General features: G+C 37.6%; 1 long non-coding RNA gene across 2 annotated transcripts in view; it reads left to right on the plus strand.

The window, feature by feature from the left end:
• Positions 1-18,867, plus strand: part of LOC140627486 (uncharacterized) — a 158,874-nt gene that overhangs the window by 18,103 nt on the left and 121,904 nt on the right. For both annotated transcript variants that reach the window (XR_012026203.1, XR_012026204.1), the window contains exon 2: positions 9,858-9,916. This is a non-coding gene — a long non-coding RNA (uncharacterized lncRNA). The remainder of the gene's footprint in view (positions 1-9,857; positions 9,917-18,867) is intronic.

The raw sequence follows: 18,867 nt of genomic DNA on the forward strand, positions 1-18,867 counted from the left end.
TATGGAACCACAAAAGATCCCGAATGGTCAAAGCAATTCCGAAAAAGAAAAAACTGGAGGCATCATTATTCTAGATTTCAAGCCATATTACAAAACTGTAGTCATCAAGACAGTATGGTACTGGCACAAAAACAGACACATAGATAAGTGGAACAGAATTGAGCACGTGGAAATGGACCCACACCTATATGGTCAACTAATCTTTGACAAAGCAGGAAAGAATATCCAATGGAAGTAAGTCCCTTCAACAAATGGTATTGAGGAAACGGGACCACTTTCTTATGCCATACACAAAAACTAACTCAAAGTGGATGAAAGATCTTAATGTGAGACAGAAAACCATCAAAATCCTAGAGGAGAACACAGGTAGAAACCTCTTTGACCTTGGCCACAGCAACTTCTTACTAGACATGTTGTTGAAGGCAAGGGAAATAAAAGCAAAAAATGAACTATTGGGACTTCATCAAGATAAGTTTCTGCACAGCAAAGGAAACAATCAACAAAACTAAAATGCAGCCTATGGAATGGGAGAAGATATTTGCAAACGACATATCTGATGAAGGGTTAGTATCCAAAATCTACAAAGAATTTATCAAACTCAACACGTCCCCCCCAAAAAAACAACCCAGTTAAGAAATGGGCAGAAGACATGAATAGATAACTTTTCTCAAAAAGACATCCAGATGGCTAACAGACACATGTAAAGATGCTCATCATTATTCATTGTCAGGGCACTACAAATCAAAACCATGATGATATACCACCTCACATCTCCATGGATGGCTAAAACTAACAACCCAAGAAACAATAGGTGTTGATGAGGATGTAGAGAAAGGGGAACCCTTTTGCATTGTTGGTGGGGATGCAAACTGGTCAGTCACTCTGTAGAACAGTATGAAGTTTCTTCAGGATGTTAATGATCCTATGATCCAGCAATTCCACTCTAGGTATTTACCCAAAGGATACAAAAATACAAATTCAAAGGGATACATGTACTCCAGTGTTTATAGCAGCATTATCAACAATAGCTGAGTTGCTGAGAGAGCCCAAATGTCTATCTACTGGTGAATGGATAAAGAAGATATGTATGTATATGTATATGTGTGTGGGGATATATATATAATGGAACATTACTCAGCTATCAAAAAGAATGAAATCTTCCCTTTTGTAATGACATTGATGGAGCTAGAGTCTATTTTGCTAAGTCAAATAAGTCAGAGAAAGACAAATACCATATTATCTCACTCGTATGTGGAATTAAAGAAATAAAACGGATGAACATATGTGAAGGGGGAAAAGAAAAAAAGGAGTGAAATAAGCCATTGGAGACTCTTACGGAAAGAGAAGAAACTGATGGTTGATGGAGGGAAGTGAATGGGAAATGGGCTAGATGGGTGAAGGATATTAAGGAGTGCACTTGTTATAATGAGCACTGGGGTTGTATGTAAGTGATGAATACAATAGAAGGAGCGCACTTGTAAATTCATTTACAAATGAATCACAGAATTCTACTCCAGTAACCAATATTGCACTGTATTAACATACTTAAAATTTAAATTAAAAAAGTTGTGTTATAATGCCAAAGAAAATTAATTGGAGGGAAATTTATTGCACATAACACCCCTACTAGAAGAGAAGAAAGATCGTAGGTCAATGATCTCAACCTCCAACCTTAGAAAACCACAAGAAGGCAAAGCAAATTAAAACAGAAAATGTAGGGGTGCCTGGGTGGCTCAGTAGGTTAATTGTCTGGCTCTTGATTTTGGCTCAGGTCATGATCTCAGGGTTGTGAGATAGAGCCCTGAGTTGTGCTCAGTGCTGGGCATGGAGCCTGCTTAAGATTCTCTCTCTTCCCCTACTTCCTCCTTCTCTTAAAAAATGTAGAGGAAAAAAAATAATAAAGATCTGAGCAAAAATAATAATACAGAAAATCAGTGAAATCAAAACCTGGTTCTTTTTTTTTTTAATTTTTGTTTTATTATCTATGATCGTCACACAGAGAGAGAGAGAGACAGGCAGAGAGACAGGCAGAGGGAGAAGCAGGCTCCATGCACCAGGAGCCCGACGTGGGATTCGATCCCGGGTCTCCAGGATCACGCCCTGGGCAAAAGGCAGGCGCCAAACCGCTGCGCCACCCAGGGATCCCAAAACCTGGTTCTTTTAGTAGATTGGTAAGATTGATGAAGTTCTAGCTAGACTGATCAGGATAAAAATAAGAAAATATACAAATTAAAATATTAGCAATGATACAGATAATATCTTTACATATTATATAGATACTAAAAGGCTAGTGGAGAAATTATGAATAACTTTATGCCAATAATATGATGGCTCCGATGAAATGTGGACACATTTTTAAGCACACAAACTACCAAACCTCATGTGCAATAAACTCAATAACTTGAATACACATGTATCTAGTTTTTAACAATTGAATTTACAAACCTTAACAGATCTAAATAGCTTCACTGTGGAATTTTGCCAGATATTTGAAGAAGAAATACTATCAACTGTATAGAAATCCTTCTAGAAGTATTTATGGAGAGGGAATAATTTCCACATTGTTCCAGTCCTCCAACATTGTCATGATTCTAAAAAGCAGAGGTAACACATTATGAAATAACTGCAGGCCTATATCTCCTATACATGGATTAAATAAATGTTCACAAATGAAATCTAACAGTATGTAAAAATGCTAAGACATCATGAACCAGTGGAGTTTATCCCAGGAATTCAAAGTTAGTTTAGTATTTGAGAGCCAATCCATGTAATTCACCCCATTAGCAGATTAAACAAGAAAAACCATAGGATCATATCAATTTGTACATAAAAAACAGTTGATAGAATCTAAGATCCATTCCTGACAAAACCTCTCAGCAAACCAGGAAAAGAAGGGAATTTCTTCAACCTGATAAGAAGCATCTACGCAGGTAGTATCATAATTAAGCTGAAAGACTGAATCCATTTCCTCTAAGATTCAGGGGATTGCCAGAGAGAGCAACAATCATTCCCCACAGGGTGAAGGACTGGTGCTCTCTTCATTCATCCCTACCGCATATTCCCTACCGCATTTCCCAACAATATCATGCATGTAGTTAATACTTAAGAAAACTATTTTTCTTGTGTTATAAGCTTTGAAGATTTACTCCCCTGGTAATGTTAACTAACTAGAATTTAAATAAAAATAAGACACAACAACAAAAAGCTTTATTTCCTTAGTAACTTTCAGGTATAAAATGCAGAATTAATAACTAGAACTATAGTCATCAAGCTGAATGCTACATCCCCATGACTTATTTTATAAATAGAAATTTGTACCTTCTGACCCCCTTCATTCAACTGCCCTCCCAAGCACCAGTCTATTCTCTATGAGTTTGGATTTTCTTGTTTTGTTTTTAGATTTACACAGAAAAGTCATATCAAATGGTATTTTTTTTCTGTCTCACTTACTACACTTAGCATAATGTGATCAAGGTCTGTCATTGTTGTATAAGAAGCCACAGCAGATCTCTTGGCTTCTTGTTCAGTACTTCCTCTGCACAGTTTTTAAAACATTTTATTTGCTATACAGCTCCTTGCTTGTATTGTAGTGCAGTTTGGTCTAGTGTTTTAGAGCAAGGTTCTTTTTTTACTTGCTGGATTCCTATACTTAATACAGGGCTGGATAGGACAGGGTGTGTGTGAGGTGGGTGGTGTTCCTACCCACCTTTCTATTTACTCTTTTTTCTGTCTCCTCTTGTGAACCTCCCTGCCTGTTTTGGTAGACTGCTTTCATCTGTTCTGCTTTTAAAACCACAAGTTCTTTCTTTTCTGCCTCTGTGTAGCTGGGAGTTCCTTTAGGTGTTAATTCTTTTCTGATCACTTCTTTCTCTCCATTGATCGATTGTTATGTGTACTTTGTTTAAAGGATCAAATAATTTCATCTATGTTGTTTAGCAAGAATAGTGATGTTGTATGTTATTTAATATAAACCGCTGGTTTTTATTTTTTTATTTTATCTTTTTTTTTAAGATTGTATTTATTTATTCATGAGAGACACAGAGAGAGGGAGAGGCAGAGACACAGGCAGAAGCAGGCTCCATGCAGGAAGCCTGATGTGGGACTCAATCCGGGGTCTCCAGGATCACACCCTGGGCTGAAGGTGGCACTAAACCACTGAGCCACCCAGGGATCCCCCCTAATCACTGTTTTTTAATGTACGTTTTCCCCCTACATAAACACATAAGTGTATTCAAGAATAACTTGTGTGCCTCTGGTGGATACACTTTTCAGAATCTTTATTTTCCTTAACAGTTTTTCTGGCTCAATATTTTATTTATTTTTAAAAGATTTTATTTATTTATTTGTGAGAGAAACAGAGAGAGAGAGAGAGTTAGAGACATAGGCAGAGGGAGAAGCAGGCTCCCTACGGGGGAGCCTGATGCGAGAACTCCATCCCAGGACCCGGAATCATGACCTGAGCCAAAGGCTGACGCTCAACCACTGAGCCACCAGGTGCCCCTCTTTCTTAATATTTTAAATTCATTTAATGTTACCAAGTCTACTTGTTTATAGGGTGATATCATATTGACATGCAAAGCATAAATTGTGTGTCTGTAACTAGAACTTCCTAATTTCCTCTCCTTCTTCTCATCCCACCCCAGTAAAAAAAAATTTCAGTAACAATGCTATATATTGCATGGTTTGTATAGGATTTACTCAGTCTTATAGACAACCAGGCTCCTTTATTGCCGTCAATGGGGTAACCAGTGACATTTGCCCATGTTGTCAGGTCAATTTAATTCTTGCATTTTCAAACAACCTTGTCATTTACACAGGTTGGCTCTGATTCACAGGATATAATAGCCAAGGGGGTGGTTACTTCCATTTGATTTTTTAAAATGCAAATGTAAGGCTCTGAAAGCAGCATGAGGTATGAAATGCTTTCCAAGTGCTAGGAGTGCAAAATACAGAGTGGCACCCACATACACTTATAATGGCTCTAAATACTCCTGTCGCAGAAAGGAAAACGGAAGAGTCCTGAAGTGTTTTACTGCCTCACAGAATACAGATGGAAAATCTGGGTCTAATGACTTTTCACTCGGTGTAGTTCAGCTGGAGGAAAAAAAGTCTTATGTAAGAGGATTTCATTGTAAATAAAATGAATCACTGACAAAATTTTTAAAAGAAAGCAATGCAAAAAAGACCAAAAAAAAATGGCTGTAAAGATGACCTAGTTTTTTTTTTGAAAGTGTTTATAACAAAGATAGAGAACATATGTACTGTTCTCGATGCAGACATAAAGAGCAAGATCCATTAATTTTCCATTAACCTGGTGGCTTTTTAGGTGTGTAATTAATGATCTATCATTATCTGTATCTCCCTGCAGTTCGAAAATTGAGAAAATGTCTGGGTCATTCAGGCCCTAAAGCAGTTTATATGAACTCTGTAAAAATTAAGGCAAAAAAAAGGTTTTGATTAGAGTATTATTAATAATGGCTTCTGTTCTCCATTTCACCATGTGCGTTGGTAGATAGCCTAAGACAGCCATCCAAAATGCTTCACTGGAATTATTAGTGGACCAAGAATAAACATTTCTATATTTCACATTAAAATGTTACCTGATTTTCATGAAAGTGTTACCAAGAATTCCATCTCCAAAGGAAAAATAAAAATATAATGTGCTTATTTTATTTATGACAAATAATTAAGGCAATTGTAAGACTTCAGCTTTCCTTCTTTTTTTCTTTACCTGCCCAGGGCAGCAAGGTTTTTTGTTTTTTGTTTTTTTTTTTTTTTGTATACTTTTGTATTGGAGTTCGATTTGCCAACATATAGTAAAATACCGTGCTCATCCCATCAAGTGCCCCCCTCAGTGCCCATCAGTCACCCCATAACCCCACCCACCTCCCCTTCCACTACCCCTTGTTCATTTCCCAGAGTTAGGAGTCTCTCATGGTTTGTCTCCCTCTCTATTTTTTTTCCATTCAGTTCCCCTCCTTTCCCTTATAATCCCTTTCACTATTTCTTATATTCCCCATATGAGTGAAAACATGTGATGATTGTCCTTCTCCAATTGACTTACCTCACTCAGCATAATACCCTCCAGTTCCATCCACGTTGAAGCAAATGGTGGGTATTTGTTGTTTCTAATGGCTGAGTAATGGTCCATCGTATATGTAGACCACATCTTCTTTATCTATTCATCTGTCAATGGACACTGAGGCTCCGTCCACAGTTTGGCTACTAAGACCTTGGCTTTCCAAGTTAGAATCTTTAGGCTGCTTCATGTAACTAGAAATTGTTCCAAAGAGATAGTAAAAATGGAGTGCAGATAGTTTCTGTCCCTAGTAAATGCGAAGAGCTTGGCGTTTTAGCCTCTGCAGCAAGATGTCTTAACCTCTCTGAATTTAATATTCCTAATCTGTGAACATGGCAGAAATGTTTGGGGAAAAGTGAAGGATTAAATGAAGGTAATGGTTGTTAAATGATACTGAAAAGTACTAATCATTTACTGATCAATAAATGATACTCATGGGAAACAAAGGCAAAGGAAAAATGAAATTTACTTACTCCTTACAGTCTACTGGCAAGTCCTCGAAACAGGCAGAGTGACCTTCCTCTAGCAACTCGGCTGCCTCGATGTTAATACTTCGCTAAGGGCAAAAGGGAATCTTAGCTTAACATTATCCCGCCATCCCCCCGAGGATCCTGTGAGTCTACTTTAACATATAAAAATTGCTTTAGGGATCCCTGGGTGGCACAGCGGTTTGGTGCCTGCCTTTGGCCCAGGGCGCGATCCTGGAGACCCGGGATCGAATCCCACGTCGGGCTCCCGGTGCATGGAGCCTGCTTCTCCCTCTGCCTGTGTCTCTGCCTCTCTCTCTCTCTCTCTGTGTGACTATCATAAATACATTAAAAATTTTGAAAATAGGGATCCCTGGGTGGCGCAGCGGTTTGGCGCCTGCCTTTGGCCCAGGGCGCGATCCTGGAGACCCGGGATCGAATCCCACATCAGGCTCCCGGTGCATGGAGCCTGCTTCTCCCTCTGCCTATGTCTCTGTGCCTCTCTCTCTCTCTCTCTGTGACTATCATAAATAAATAAAAAAAATTTAAAAAAAAATTTTGAAAATAAAAATAAAAATTGCTTTGGAATCTTCCTTTATCTCTACCCCCCAAGATATTGTGTTGGCAGTCATTCCCTGAACATATGGCCCACCGAGATACATCTGAAGGGTCTCATGACTAGGGTTTTACTGGACAGTAATAAATGACCTTTCCTAACAATAGCTGGCCCCCTCCAGGACCTGGAAGCCTTGCTTCCAAAATTCCTTAGAGACTTAACGCTCTCCCTAACCCACCCCTCCCAATCTGAAAGTATATAGACAGTCACCCCGGCACAACCTCACTGCAGCTATTTCTGCCCATGGGTCCTGCCTCTGTGCTTTAATAAAACCACCATTTTGCACCGGTGACATCACAGTACTTCTTTCTTGGCCATCAGTTCTGAACCCCCAAGCATTTCCTACATCAACACTGTTCTCACTCATCAGTAAGGTAGGGAGCAAGAAAGAATATGGTAAGGCTTACAAACACTATTATGGTTGGCACTAAATACCTTTGTTCCTCTGTATGCTGAAATGGTAAATGGTGAATAAGTATTAGATCAGAGTTGATCCACCAGGAAGCCTTTTCCTAGAAACTCTGTCACTTTCCCTCTTCTCTGTGGTGTAAGTGTAGAACATGTGGCTTGAAGTTGATTAGCTTTCTCTGTAAGGAACACAGATCCATTTCTTATTCTATACAGCCCTTGTAATCCATTGCCAGTGTATCTAACTAAATAGTTTCTTTCTTCTCAGGTCTGTGTACTTTTTCAGTTCTTTCTTATTTAAATACCTGGCTTTGTATATGGGATCCATTGGGTTATGAAAAGTGGAAATGCCTTTGTTTGCTGGGATAGATTCAGGAAAATGACTTCCTTGGTGAAGCTCTGCCATGTACTTCATTTTTACTTCTGTTACAGATCTTTGAGTAGTATTTTCTAGTCTTTACCATTGGTATACACATCCACATCCTTGACTCAATTCTAAGTTCTCTAGAGGCAATGCTGGTGTCTTGGTTTTGTGACCTTCATAGTTGAACGCAATACCTGATAAAAAGTGGATGTAACAAATGTTTGTTGATTCAGTAATTTACAAAGACTCTCCTATGTAAGAGATGGATGATACATTTTTGCCTGTCAAAACAAGAAGAATGATAATTCCAAGTATTGGTGAAACAGCAGAGGAACTGGGTAGCTGTATTGGTATTTACACCGTCCTTAAATTATTTTTCATGGCAGTTGTGTATAAATGAGGCAATGTTCATGGAATGCATTTTGACAATATGTTTTTAAAGTCTTAAATATTTTCATTCCTTTTGACCCTTATAGCATTTTTCTTTGGAAAACAAATGGTTGCTACAATTTAGCTATAAGAATCATCATAGCAGGGTTGAATATGATACCAAAAATATCTAAACAATTTCAGTATCTATTAATGTGAAAGTAGTTTAAATAGACTGTGTGATATGCATACATGATGCCACTACTAAAAAACAATGATGTAGAACCACTTCCATTTTTAATATACATCTGTGTATCTTAATATATCTATCTATACTTCTCTATATGTAAGTGCTGAGGAACCAGATACCAAAATGTTAAAAATGTTTATTTTGGGGTGGCTTAATTACATATGTTTTAAATTTTCTTTTACTCTGCTGATTAGTGTCCTCTTTTCTGAAGTGAATGTTTGGCACTCGTGTTAAATTTGTTTCTAAGTGAATACAAGAAAGGTAGGAGAAATGTTTGAACAAATGAATAATTACAGAATACTTATTAACAATTTCATGCTGATTCCATTCCTGATGGCTTAGCCCCAAGTCAGTGAAGTGCAAATGAGAATATGAATTTTAAAAAGGGTAATAGAGGTCATCCCAGTTTTCCATTTTAAAGAGAACTGACATGGAAATAGGACCCTGTTTTTCATTTTGGGTAATGAATACTTTGCAAGAACATGAGTAAATATGTGGTGAAAATGTTATTAAACATTTTTAAGCAATTAAAATAATTATGATTACCCTGTTATTTGGAAATGCACAGTGATTTTCAAAGAAAAATATATTCAGGTAACCAGATTGTCTCCTACTTTTCTGTGTGTTTGAATGTCTTTTTTTTCTTAAGATAGGGAAGTCTGGTTTTAATATCAGCCAGAATATGTAGAAAGAATCAGCATGATCATTTGACTATGGCCTACTCAAAACACATACACACATTCTTTGCTGAATGATTTAGTCTACTGATGTCTTTTTAAAGATTTGAAGACTATGGCTAAGCCTATAACAACAGTGCCAAATTTCTTTATTAAAAGATAAAGCAGCACTGTTTTGTTTTCCAGAAATACCACAGAAAAACAATGTTGAGCACTTTGGCATCTGCTTTAAAGCAGATGTGCATCACTTCTTAAGAAGTGAGAGTTTCAAAGAAACATAATTTCCACTGCCTAAAGGGAGATGGGTTGTGATAAGGGAGGGAATGGGAGACAACTGTAGCGTTGAGAAGTGTCCATGGAGAAGGATGATACTCCTGGAATCTTGCTCTAATAGTTCTCTCTTCTGTAGAAGCCAGTATTAGATCCATCTGGAGTTAGGTCCTAGTGTGTCCAGGGTATTTTATAATAAGGGTGAACTCACCCTATCTCGTAGTCCCATTATGAGGATGTCAAGGGAAAATTCATATTTGGATAAATGCAGATGTAGAGCATTGAATTCCCTTTTATCATTTTGCTTCTTTCCGTCTTTTTCTTTCTCATTGTTCTTTCTTTTTTTTTCCCCCAAAGGTTGATAATACTGAGATGAGCATCTGTGGTTGTGTGGATTATGTCACCCATTGATAATGGTAAGGAAATCAATTTGTATTTCCATAGGTGCTAAATAACCTGCAGAATCCAAAACTTATAAAGTATACTTACAGAAAACACTTACGGTCCTAACTGTCCAATAATCAAAACAAATGTATTTTCTCCTTGATTTATTGAAAGTATCACAATTATATCCTGTTTTATTATTTTTCATGGTACTTAACTACCTCTCAACAGAGTCTATATTTTTAAAAAAGTATTTTTTAATTATCTTTTTCTTCTCCTAAAATGTAAGCTATCTGAATAAAAGGAATATGTCTTGTCCTCTATTGTGTCACCAGCACTTAAAGATCCTGGCTTGTAGGAGGTGTTCAGTAAATACCTGTTGAATTATGTTGATTTTCCATTACTTTTTCTTGTATGGATAATAGTAGGGCTTTATATCTGCTTGTAGTTTTTAACCCTTTTAACATTTTATGAGAATGTTCACACTGTAGTCACCTTTAAGTTCAGAATGATCCATCTATCCCACTTGATGGTGACTCACATGGTTAGAAAATGGTGCATATGACAGTAAGGTTTGTGTTCTACTTCATTTTTGCAAATATTTATTGCCACTTGCTATGTTTCTGTTCATGTCCTCATTGCTGGAGATGACCAAAATATAGTCCTTGATCTAAATGCGCTCATAATCAAGGAGACAAAATTGCAAAGAAGTGATTTTGATATCTTACACTATGTATGAAAGTAGAGGGCCATGGTAGTACAAAGGAGGATGTGATTAACTCTAGTGGTTGAGAGCCACCTGGGTGGCTCAGTGATAGAGCATCTGCCTTCTGCTCAGGTCATGATCCCAGGGTCCAGGGATCGAGGAGTCCTACATCAGGCTCCCCGCAGGGATCCTGCTTCTCCCTCTGCCTATGTCTCAGCCTCTGTGTGTTTCTCATTCATCATTCAATCAATTAATCAATCTATCTATCTTTAAAATAAAAAAAAACCTCTGGTGGTTGGGAATCAAGATTGGAGACATGGTCCTTTGTCTCTGAGGCATTCACAATCAAGTAAGGAAGATAGAGACATAAATAGTATAATGTACTTTATGTTGTAGTAGAGATATAAATCAACTAACATGACCACATCAAGAAGATAACAGTTCTATCTAAGCTGTTAGGATAAGGCTTTATTTAACAGTTGATATTTGCATTGGGCCTTGCGTTCCCTAGGCACAATGAGTATAGAAGATGGAATGGGGTTGAGGCAGAAGCAGATGCATAGAAATTAGAGTAGCTGAAATGTAGTAGAACAGATGGAAGGGGGATCCCTGGGTGGCGCAGCAGTTTGGCGCCTGCCTTTGGCCCAGGGCGCGATCCTGGAGACCCGGAATCGAATCCCACGTCGGGCTCCAGGTGCATGGAGCCTGCCTCTCTCTCTGCCTGTGTCTCTGCCTCTCTCTCTCTCTCACTGCGTGCCTATCATAAATAAAAAAAAAATTTAAAAAAGAACAGATGGAAGGTACAGAAAATAAAGTCAGAAAAATAGATTATGTTCTATATGGAATCCTAGGCTTAGGTGCCTGTATAGTATAACATGAATAACGGTGACACTGATTGAAGATTTAGGGGTTCCTGTTTCTGTGTGGTTTTAGTTCCATGGGTTAACTTTAGTGATGTTCATCCCAGGTTGATATAGCTCTGGGAAATAAAATTTATACCAGCAAAGTCCCAAAAAATGTTGAGAAGTTAACTTATTAAATGACAATGATAAATATTTCTATCAAAAGGATTGGGATACTTTTTTTCATCTTTTATTTGGAAAAATCACAATAGGGCACAATTAGATGAATGAAAAGGTAAAGTGAGTTGTTATTAAGAAGACAGATCTATGGAGATGTTTGACTGGCTTGGTCAGAGGAGCACAGAGCTCTTTATATTAGGGTCATGAGTTCAAGCCCCATGTTGTGTGTAGATATTACTTCAAAACAAAACAAAACAAAACAAAACAAAAAGCCTTAAGGAAGAAGTCAAATCTGCGATAGCCAAATAAACCAATATCCTATTTTATAGCCAAATAAAGCCAATCTTACAAAATTGTGCCTGGGGGCACACAAACCCAGCCAGATATCTGAGGGAGGCTTGATTTCACTTTGAACTGTGTTCAGTGACTTCACCTGATTTACAATCTCCTGATTCCTCTCTAGTACTCAATTCAAGAATGTATCCTGCATTGCTCTCTAATGCAGAAAGACTTTCAAACATTACATGCTCTTACTGCTTTGTATAGAAAATTCCCATTAGGGCTATGAGTGGATGCAGGGTATTCATCCATCAGTCATTTTAATTTACTCTCAACATTGTGCTGTAAGGGAAAAAAGATGAAATATCAAGTAAATAATGATAGTGTACACCATAGCCAAAACATCTGTCTTTGAAGTGTAGAAACAAGAATTTACCTATTGTTTCATGGAAGTAAGGACACCAAACTGAAATCAATATATGTTAAAATTAAAAATGGCAACAGAGGCACTTCAATAATTCTAAATGTGGCCAAATTACAGAATATGTAAGGGCATGGGGAAATAATAACTCTAGAAGCAACTATGAGGGAGAAGAGTGGAGGAGGGAAGGAGAGAGCAAAGGGAGAGTAGTAAGTTAGAGGGAAGAGGAATCATGCTTGCAAAAGGAGATCTAACCTTCAACTTTGTCATAAGCTACCTGAGAGAAGGCAGCTCAAAAATGACCATTTGAAGCACTAACTTTGTGGCTACTCCTGATGGATTTTTTTTCTTTCATTCTTGCCACCTGTTTTGTGAAAGATAAGCTGAAGTGCCACATCACTGAGAGGAGGAGTAGGTATTAGTTGAAAAATTGGAGGAGGAACAAGGAAAGAATTGTTCTCTATTCTCCCAAGAAAGTACAACATTGCCTTAGGTCTCTAAATGTTTGAAAGCCACATTTATGTGGGGAGTTTTGAATAGCCTTTCTTTGGCTGTGTCAGAAACATCCTCTTAACTAGATATTTTTCAGCTCATTTGACGTTTATTACTTAGTCTGACATTATTTCAAATACCCAGAAGGAAAGATAAATGTGGGATCTAATTCGCAAAGAGTTCTCGGAGGAATGGAAAGGCATTATGACCCTTATCTAGGCCATTCTGGCCTTGGTTTTGTCTTCTTTCTTTTAACTTAGCCTCTGTTATTGAGCTCAATCTGAATTCAGTAGGATGATTTTTTTTGAGTTTCATTTAAAAAGTGACCAGCAATTAAAAACAAAATCTCCAATGTTTGGTGGCTTATGTTGGAGCTGCTGGAAAGGAAGCTTGAGAGATATGGAGAAGCTTGAGACATGGAGAAACCACACTGGAAGGTTTAACATGGGACCAAGTGGAGCAATTTTTTGTAATTCACAGCCATGACTCCCAGTGGTTGGATCTTCCCCATTTTGCTGTGCTCTACACTTTCTTGCATAAGCATTTGATCGTTTATTCAACAAACCTATATTAATAAGTGCTTACCCTTTATCAGGAAACTTGAAATACACAAATGAATAAAGATGTCACATTCTCTCTCAAGGAGCTGATGGCATAAAAGGGAATACAGTGCATAGAACCAGCAATTTACGAACTTACGAGCTTTGACAGGCATGTACAGACATAGGATTCTATGAAGACATATAGGAAGATACTTAACAAATTGTCATTCAAGGCTTTCAAAAGAAGATAAGGCTTGAATTTGTAGGGTAGGAAAAATAATTTTCCTTTTACCCTTCTAGGTTCTTGGCTGATACCCTCCTATAATAAAAGACAGATTAATAGGAGAAGAACAAATGGAAGTTGAATAACATGTATATCTCCCACATATGAGGAAGAGACCTGGAAAAACTGATTTAACTCCCCCAAATGGCCAATGATATCACCTTAAATAGTATCTCCACCAGAAAAGAAAATAAGATGTTGTAGTTGAGGGGGCCAGTTATGGGAGGTTATCAGGCAAAGCCCCCTAAACAGGATTAAGTTGTTCTGTAAATTTAAGTTCCTGTGCTTCCTATTGATAAGAGTTTCTAGAGATTTACTCATTCTCCTCCTCCTTGTACAGAGAGGGAGACATCCTTACAGATGGATATTTTCCTTATATCTACTAGGTTTTCAGAGCTTTGTTTGTGTCTGCTATATCCTAAAAATAACCAGCTGAAGGAAATGCAAATTGTACTTTTTACAATGAGATATCCCCTTGCACCAGTGAGAATCGCTAGTATCAAAGAGACAAGAAATAATAAGTATTGGGGAGGATGAGGAGGAAGGGGACCCTCGTGTACTGTTGGTGGGAATCTAAATTGATACAGGCACTATGGAAAACAGTATGGTGGTTCCTCAAAAAATTGAAAATAGGAATACTTCATAATCTAGTCATTCCATTTCTGGGTATTTACCCAAAGAAAATGAAGACACAAATTTGGAAAGATATGTGCACTCCTATGTTTATTCCAGCATTATTTATAGTAAAGATAAGGAAGCAACCTAAGTATCTATCAATAGGTGAATGAATAAAGAAATGGGGATACACACACACACACACACACACACACACACACAATCCCTCAGCCATTAAAAAGAATGAGATCTTGCTATTTATGAAAGCGTGGGTGAGCCTAGAGGGTATTATGCTAAGTGAAATAAGTCAGACTGAGAATATGAATATCATGTGATTTCACTTCCATATAGAATCTAAGAAACTAAACAAAGAACAAAACAGGAATAGATTCACAAATCTAGAGAACAAACTGATGGTTTCCAGAATGAGGGATGAGCAAACCAGGTCAAGAGGTCAAGATTAAGAAGTGTAAACTTCAATTTATAAAATAATGAAAAAATGAAGTCTCATGGGTAAAAATTATGGGGAATATAGTCAATAATATTATAACTTTGTATGGTGGCATGTGGTACTACACTTATGGTGAGGATCTCATAATGTATGTAATTGTAAGCTCATGGTGTTGTACACCTGAAATTAATATTGTGTCAACTATACTTCAATTAAAAACATATAAATTTAAAAAGGAAAAAAAATTCAGTCTTCCCAAAAGTTAGTTAAGAGAAATGAGTTGTAGAAGCAACAATAGATCACAACAGCATGAATAAACAAACATGTAAAGCTATTTCTACAATAAAAAAAAGTCAGTGGCTCAAAATAGTCCTTATATCAAAGATTGGGGTAGTGTAGCTCCCCTTCAAGCTGAATCAGAAAATTCAGAGTGAGAAGGATTGTCCAGGTAGAAGAAATTACATATGTCAAAGTATGGATGTATATAGGGAACTGTGAAGATAGTATATGACTGGAGGGTAGGGAGTGTTGAGGGAGGATCTTGGGAAATGAGGTCAAAGATATAGGCAGGAGTTATGCCATGCATGTCAAGTGCAGTTTGGGGGAGTGTAAAGTAATGTCACAGATCTATTTTATTTCCAACTGTATGTCTTTGTAGGTTTTCAGTGATGTAGGTACCCTATTTTCATCTAGCTTCCCCTGTAGTTGTTGCCTTTCATATAGTGCTTATTAAAGCTTCATTGACTTTGAACCTTCTGTCAGGCTAGTTGACTGGATGAATGGCCCTGAAAGAGTAAAGATAATGGGGCTAAAGAGTCTAGATTGGAAAATGTTCTTTGTGTCATTAGTGGGAGACCCCATGGATAAACAGTCTGCTATACTGAAGTTTCTGTTAAGGGAAGGAATGAGAGTACTGACCATTTCAGCCTAGGACGCATTGGGTGAATGCCCTTCTTGGTAAGGTAACTCAGGATACTGGTTTTGTATCTTAGTTTTTTTCAGAACAAAATCTCATTAGATCAGTTTGCCCACACAAATCAAAATCTAACAAATAAGATATTCCAAAGAAATCCAAATATCTCTCAATTTATGATAAAGATTATATCTGGCAGTGTACCTGATATCAATCTTTTGCACAGGGCACACACTTCTGTTTGGAAAGTTCATTCTGAAGATCAAATGGTATATCAGAATATTACTTTGAAAATATAGAGTTAGAACAAAGGTAATGTGGTGTTCTCTGGGGACATTTCCATCAAGCTATCTATGGTGGTGTGACTGATTGTCCTTCTCCACTCCTGAAATAGTACTCTTCAGAGAAGTGGTACTTGTTTTTAGAATCGGAGCACTGATTCTCCTGGACAGAGCACACTGACATAGTCTCACATGATGACTCTTCCTAGAATCCATGCAAACACTATTCTATCTCCACTTGTTATGACATGGCTTGTCACTAGTTTGGTCGGCATAGAGACTGAGTTGACATTAGACACTCAGCAGCAGCATATTTGCAAACCATTTTTTAGGATGGAAAGAATTTCTCTAGGTAGTCTGCTTTATCCATTACTTTCTTTTACTTTCAGAAAGTAACTTTCTAAGTTTGACAATTAATGAGAACAGTCCCCATTTTAACCTGCTGCATTTTTAGATCCTCCTGCCAAATTTGCCAATTAAGAGTTATACATTATCAAACAGGAACAAATTCATGAAGATTTCACTTCAATAATTTGTGAACAGTTTTTCAGCACCAGCATTCTTTTTGGAAAATGAAATTGTGTCCAAAACACACATAAAAATATTAAAGCAGGGCTCCAAGGGAACTCTATTTTTATCTGCTCATTTTACAGATATGGAAACTGATTTTCATAGAAGGTGACTTTCCCAGCACAGCTCAGCCCGTCTGAGGCAGATTGAGGACTAGAAGCTAGGTCTCTTGATTCCTAGTTCAGTGCTGTTTTTACTCCACCACTTAGTACTCATAAAATATGTACAAAGACAGGTATGGAAAGGCGAACTGATATCTGCATTGAATGATCTCTGCAAGGTACTCTTTGACAATTCTGGCTAGAAAATCTCCATTGAAATCTTCAAATACTCTTTTGATGGAAAAAAAATGAGCAATGGGAGGGATCATTTTTTCTACTAAAAATTTCCCCTAGAACCCCTGTACATCATTGTATTTTCTGACCCTTTTTGTTATTCAAACAGCCTTAGTGCCATTTACTTGAAGACACGTTCATGCTTTCAAAAATTGAATGTTAAATATTATGTACATAAACATAGAATATTTATTGAATATTCTTAATATGAATATATGCTACTTCTGCCAGAAACCCAGGGCAATGTAATTTAGCATTAATACAATTGTGTGGGTGGGGTGGGATTGGGTGGGGGGGGTAGTTGACATTTGTTGGGAGTATTTTTATTGTATGAGAAGAGTTTGAGCTGTATGGATTTTGAGGGCTCTTACTATATCAGAGAGATTGTATTCTTTTTTTAGGTTTTATAACTTGAGCTGGCCTTGATAATTAAGTAGGGCTGACCCTAGAAGATAGGTAGAAGAGTCTTAGGAGTAGTGGTTTTGCATGCAGTGGTTATCTTTCCTGGCTGACTGTTCAGCCAATAGAGTGCTGTCATATGGTGGAGAGATGGCTCTCGGATGTTTGGTTTGGGTGAATGGCAAGTCCTAACTCCTCATTGGGTCTCAATGTCCATCTCTGGAAAATGAAAAGGTAAAGATTATCTTCTAGCTCCCTAGCAGTTCTGACATCATACAATTATCTGATTCTTTAATTTTTCTGTTAATAATGAGTGCTTCGGGATCCCTGGGTGGCGCAGCGGTTTGGCGCCTGTCTTTGGCCCAGGGCGCGATCCTGGAGACCCGGGATCGAATCCCACATTGGGCTCCCGGTGCATGGAGCCTGCTTCTCCCTCTGCCTGTGTCTCTGCCTCTCTTTCTCTCTGTGACTATCATAAATAAATAAAAACAAAATTAAAAAAAAATGAGTGCTTCATCATTCAGAATCTGTGAAATATTGAGCATCTAAGCCATGGTACACTGTGTGCTAACTATGCTAGGATCTCTAGCTCTTTCTTTACAGCCTAGACATGTGCCCTTCTCCCAGACCCACCACTCTGGTCCATGAAAATAACTACTTGTGTGTATTCCATTGCCCCCATAGCTCTTGGCTTTTTTTTTCAATTAAGTTTTAAATTTTAATTCCAGTATAGTGAACACACAATGGTTATATTAGTTTCAGGTATACAATATAGTGATTTAGTAATTCTATACATTACTCAGTGCTCATCTGATAAGTGGACTCTTTAATCTCAATTACCTGTTTCGCCTATCCCCTGCCCCACAACCTCCCATCTGGTAACCATCAGTTTGCCTTTTATAGTTAAGAGCCTGTTTCTTGGTTTGTCTCTTACTCTCTTTATTTTCTTGTTCCCCCACCGCTGCCCAAATTCCACTTGAGTGAAATCATATGGTACTTGTCTTTCTCTGACTTCTTTTACTTGGATTGTAATCTCCAGCTCTATCCATGTTGTTGCAAATACCAAGACATCATTCTTTTTGTGGCTGAATAATATTCTACTGTGTGTGTATGTATGTATGTATATATATCACATCTTTATCAATTCATTTATTGATGGACACTTGGGCTGCTTCCATAGTTTGTCTATTGTAAATAATGCTGCAATCAATATAGAGGTGCATGTATCCCTTCGAATTCGTGTTTTTGTGGTTTTTTTAATACATACCTAGTAGTGCAATTACTGGATCATAGGATAGTTCTATTTTTAACTTTTTGAAGAGACTTCATACTATTTTCCACAGTGGCTTCCCTAGTTTGCATTCCTACCAACACTTCATGAGTGTTCTTTTTCCTCCACATCATTGCCAACACTTGTTGTTTCTTATGTTTTTTATTTTAGCCATTCTGACAGGTGTTAGGTGATACATTACTTATAGTTTTGATCTGAATTTCTCTGATGATGAGTGATGTTGAGCATCTTTGCATCGTTTCATGTGTCTATTGGTCTTTTCATGTGTCTGTTGGTCATCTGGATGTGTTCATTGGAGAAATGTCTGTCTGTTCATGTGGCCTGCCCATTTTAAATTTAAATTGGATTATTTGGGGGGTTTGGAGTGTTGTATACATTTTTTT

This window comes from Canis lupus, chromosome X (genome assembly GCF_048164855.1).
Source record: "Canis lupus baileyi chromosome X, mCanLup2.hap1, whole genome shotgun sequence".
NCBI lineage: Eukaryota > Metazoa > Chordata > Mammalia > Carnivora > Canidae > Canis > Canis lupus.